Source organism: Coenobita brevimanus, chromosome 107 (assembly GCF_032717465.1).
Source record: "Coenobita brevimanus isolate Jiangsu-jjx chromosome 107, ASM3271746v2, whole genome shotgun sequence".
NCBI classification, from domain to species: domain Eukaryota; kingdom Metazoa; phylum Arthropoda; class Malacostraca; order Decapoda; family Coenobitidae; genus Coenobita; species Coenobita brevimanus.
The window spans coordinates 1847388-1852605 of NC_137060.1; the positions used below are offsets into that span (position 1 = coordinate 1847388).

A 5218-nucleotide genomic window follows, 5' to 3' on the forward strand; every position below is an offset into this window, starting at 1 on the left:
AGGACTGCAGTTGAAGAGTTGAGAAGAAGAATGGGACTTGAATGTATTGATGTAATGATGAGGAGGGGTAGGTTGAGATGGTATGGACATGTGGAGAGGATGGAGGGTGAGAGCTGTGATTGTTTAGGGTCGAGTTGTGAGAGGCAGACTAAAAAAAAGACCTGGGATGAAGTCAGAGTGAGACCTCAGGGCTACGGGACTGGACAGGGAGACTGCCAGAGATCAAGTAGTATGGAGAGATGCCATTAGGTGACCAAGGCTAACTTATGCAGGCATGTTGAAGCCTTTGTAAGCGATAGGAAAATAAACAAAGTAACCAAGGAGACTGTCATATCTCATAGTTAAGGACCATCAAACAATGCAACCCCTCTCCCCCCCCCTGTCCATTTTTTTTTTAAATCAGTGCAACCCCTCTATCGATTTATTTATTTTTTCAAACAATGCAACCCCTATCCCCCCATTTATTTATTTATTTATTTTTTTTTTATTTTTATTTTTTTTAACGGCCATACCACGTTGAGTACACCGCTTCCCGTCCGATCAGCGAAGTTAAGCAACGTTGGGTCTGGTTAGTACTTGGATGGGTGACCGCCTGGGAACACCAGATGCTGTTGGCATCCCTACGTGTCAAGTGGGGTTGGTGGAGGATTAGTGCCCCTCCCTGTAAAACAATTAACTCTAAGCCATTGGCCACCCCGTCTGGGATACATGGCGTCTGGCAATGAATGAATAAGTGTTTCTGTAAAGCTTAGTCAGGGTGCAGAATTTGCCATTACCAGTTGTATGGTGGGAATACTGTTAGTTTAGGCCATACCTGTGGCTAAACGAGGACATCTGTATATGCACTGTACAGTATTTGTGGATGTGGGAGCATCTCTTGGCCAGTTAGTCAGACCATCTGATTTTTCAGCAGAACTTCACTCGTGTAGATTTTAATATATTGCGGCCCTTTGTGATCCCACATCCATTACTTATATATTTATATGTGCTGACCATATTTTCTTTATTCCAATAAATGCATCTTTAATGTATATGCTTCTTTAATATAAATGTTTCAGTATTTTGTGTAGTGGAGTAGAGTTTATCGCCTTTTAAGACTAATGAAAAACAGCTTGATTTTGACAAGGCAGTCTTATAATTTCCGATATTTGAGAGGTAGTAAAATTAATTGTGCTTTTTAAATCTAACGTCAGTTGCTTTGCCAGTGAGTGAAATATTGCTGCAACTTTTAAACAAAATACTAAACAGACAACCAAAGAACTGCAGCTAAAAAAAAAAAAAAAAAAAAAAAAAATGCATGCTCCTGGTGCAGGCCAAAAATTATTTGAAACATCTCGACATATTGCATCAGTGGCACATAGTGATGCAGCGTGCCAATTTTTATTCCCTCTGACTACAATTGTTGCATGTTTATCTCATTTGTGCTGCTGTGTCAATGGTCACTGCCCCTCCGAAACGTCTGCTTGCATCCCTCCACCACCCTGGTGGGTGCGTAGCACCTGTCTAGCAGCAAACTCTCATCCCTTTTCTGTCCAACTGTCAAATGCAGGAGTTAACCTTCATGTACACAATAGGTCAACTCTGGAACTGCTTTTCACTCTTCCTACTGCCTATGACCCTCCAGTCTTTTTAATGCTGTGTCGAGGCATCTCAAGATGAACGATCTTGAATTTGGCACTTAACTTAGTTTTTTGTTGGAGGGAACAGTCGTTCAGGTTTTCTAGCATTTGGTTCCTTCTTCCTTGCATAAAATAATTATTTAAATTGTTGTGGGAACAACATTGCTTAAAAATTACCTGCTGTAGTGTTCATCTGTCATGTTGGACTAAAAGACCTGTTGCCTGGGTATGAATGGCTTGGTAGGCCAGGAACAGCATTACTGATTTTATACATACAGTACTTTATTAGTTGGCTACTTGCACCAGACCATGAGCAATAGATTTAAACTTCAGCCAGTCTTGGTTAAGATGTGTGTCTGTTTATGACCAAGAAATTAACAAGGGTTATATAAACTGTAGCAGCCAGTTCATAAGTAACCTTGTAATTTTTTAGAAGTGCTATTCCAAGGTTTTTTAAGGGAACGAAGTCTTAAAAGGCGAGAAATATTACTTCATTACTTTTAAAAATAAGGTGGCCATATCCTTTTTTTTTTTTTTTTTTTTTAAATCTCTTATTGGTAAGTAGGTTATGGCAACATTCCACAAGTTTAGTAAGAAATCATATGTCATTTGGTTGTCTGTGCTCCATAAATTAGAATTGGGAGACTGAGGGATGGAGTGGAGTGGGAGAGAATTAACTAGAAGTTAAGTGAGTGAGTGAGAGGGGAGACCAAGGATGAGATGGAGGGCTGGAGTGAGAGACTAACGGCCAATTCACACTATACAGTTCGTCTTCGTAGGGTTACGGTTCATTTACTACGTCACTGTTCACACTAAAGTATATGTCCATGATCTCGTCAGTCTGCATGCAGCTGTGGCTCCGACAAGAAGCCTCAGAAATTAGTGTAAAGCAGCTTGCTGCAACTTTCATTTTTGCACAACTACTGAGGTGACAATGCCACTGATGTTACAACCATGAATGTCACGAACAATGCAAGCTCTTTAGTAGACATAACTAGACAGGGAGGAACTGCTCCACAAGGTGCATTCCTTGTAAAAGAAATTTAAAAGATTCTTGAAGTCCCACTGGTTTTCTTCCATGGGCGTAAAGAGGGTTGAGAGAGAACCTACCAATGGTTATGAACAGGATGTTGGGAGAACCTGTGAATGGTAATGGATAGGGTGTTGAGATACCCTATGAATGGTACTGGATAGGATGAAGGATAAAATGCTATTTGTCACACTGTTATAATAAAATAGTGAAATATTTAAATATCTTACCCAATTTTTCAATCCCTCTCCTATTAATTTCCATATTTTTTCTTTCACATGGTTATCGTATTTTCTGTTGCCCATGTCATATAGTTCCTCGTAGCCTCTGACCAGTTCTAATAACTTATCGTCACTTATGACTGCTTATAGTACTGTTCACGGCCAAAAGCAGTGACAGGCTAAAGTTGTCCTCTGCCGTCTGTAAACACACCGTGATTGATACGTATCGATGTTCACACTGATCGGTGGAGGTACGGAACGTTTCCATACGTATACGTTTCGTTCGTTAGAGATTTCTTCCAAACGTAGGCGATCCATACGAGTGAAAGCCGCACGAAAGATGAACAATAAACGGAAAATATAGTGTGAACAGCCCCATTGATTTTGATAAAATAATTAACATACGAAAGCCGTACGGAGACGAACCGTGTAGTGTGAATCGGCCCTAATGTGTGAGGTGGAGGGGGGGGGGGAGAGGGAAACTGAGGGATTGAGTAGAGGATGTTGTAAATTGAAATGGGAAGGAGAGGGAAACTAACTAGGAGTGTATGTGAGTAAGGTGGATGTGGGGTAAGAGGGAGGGGGAGACTGAGGATGAGATGGAGGGATGAGTGGAGGTATATAGGAGAGGAGGGTGTAAGTTGGGGGTGGAGTATGAGACTGAGGTGGAGGGATGGAATAGAGGTATGAGAGGGAGGTGTAAGTGGGGGGGGATGGAGAGAGAGACTAAGTAGGGGTTTGTGTGAGTGAGGTGGAGGTGGGGAAAGTGGCAGGGGGAGACTGAGGATGAGATGGAGGGATGGAGTGGAGAGGTGCATGAGAGAGGAGGGTGTAGGAAGAATAATTCTGAGAGTGTATGTGAGTGAGGTGGAGACTGAGGATGAGATGGAGGGATGGAGTGGAGAGATATATGAGAGGGGAGTGTAAGTTGGGGGAATGGAGAGTAGGAAACTTCATCAGGAGGGTGTATGTGAGTGAGGTGGAGGGAGAGGCAGGGGGTGTAATCTGAGGGGAGGGCAGGTAGATGGCAGTGGACAGGGAGGAGATATGTACCCTCACAGGATCAAGGTGTCTGGCTGTAGGTAGATATAGCATGTCCCCACTTTCACATTGTTATAGTAATATGGCCATTATATTTTTACAGTTTTATTTGTTTGCTTGAGATTATACTCTGAACTTTAGCTTGGCCTAAAATTTTAAATCTTTCCAGCCAGAATTTTGAGTTGTAACTTTCTTAAAACAGGATAGTAGGCACAGTGTGAAAAGGATTATGAGTAATAGCATTGCCTTTCTGTGCCTCGAGTTACTCTTATGTGACACAGCTGGAAAAGACTGAAAAATTGGGCCAAGTTAGTGAAGAGTAAATATTGTTCAGTGGAATGTGATTTTGTTGATATTTAACATGCATCACAACCAGTCCATGTTGGTATTTTTGAACCTCTTCAGTACTGTTACATCCTTTCTCAGTGTATTGTTGCTGTCCCAGATGATTTTATTCTTGCTGCTGCCAGACGATTTTACTCAGCTTAGGAAGGGGGTCTCATACTGAAGGGAGGCTGTCTCCTCCAGTATGAGATCGCACTCCAAGCTGAATAAAATCGTGTGGCATCAGCAGGAATAAAATGTCCTCATACTGAAGGGGTTAATTGGCTCATGTCTTTGGTATACTGTATGCCATGTTGATTAATGGTGCATTGCTTCCTGTTTAACATGCCTTAGCAAACACACGTTGCGTGGTGCACACAGTGTTAGCAATGCATGTTAAGTAGCCCTTTTGATCACTCTGTTGTATGCCATGTGTTCTTGTATAGCTCTGCCTGGCATTAGCTGGGCAGAGCAATACAAGACATGGCATCTACACAGTGATTTGAAGGGCACGGTCTTGGAAGCATCTTGGGGTAGGGCGCAGAACCTATCTCGATAAATCGGCCACGAAAATACGGACTGCCAACCCTCCCTTGGGGTTCCCAGTCCTTATTTCTCTGGCCGATTTATCGAGATAGTTTTTTTTTTTTTCACCTTCTTCACTTAAATGTATCTTAGTGGAAATTCACCTTCTTCACTTAAATGTATCTTAGTGGAAATAAAACCAATGTATTATTACCATGTCTTTATTATATACATATACCTTTTTGGTATATTACTTATATATGTATAGTACTTATATAAGTACTATACATATATATGTATAGTACTTATTATATGTATTGTACTTTGAAAAATATCAGAAATAGAATACCAATAGACATGAATAGTATGAAGGAGACATCACTTCATACTATTCATGTCTATTGGTATTCTTTTTCTGATATTTTTCAAAGTACTATACATATATATAAACTATACAT

General features: G+C 40.9%; 1 non-coding gene across 1 annotated transcript; it reads left to right on the plus strand.

Moving 5' to 3' along the window:
• The first annotated feature begins 498 nt into the window (after window positions 1-498).
• On the plus strand, window positions 499-617 carry LOC145416818 (5S ribosomal RNA). The gene has a single exon (XR_013900342.1). It is a non-coding gene; the product is annotated as a 5S ribosomal RNA (ribosomal RNA).
• The last annotated feature ends 4601 nt before the right edge of the window (window positions 618-5218 follow it).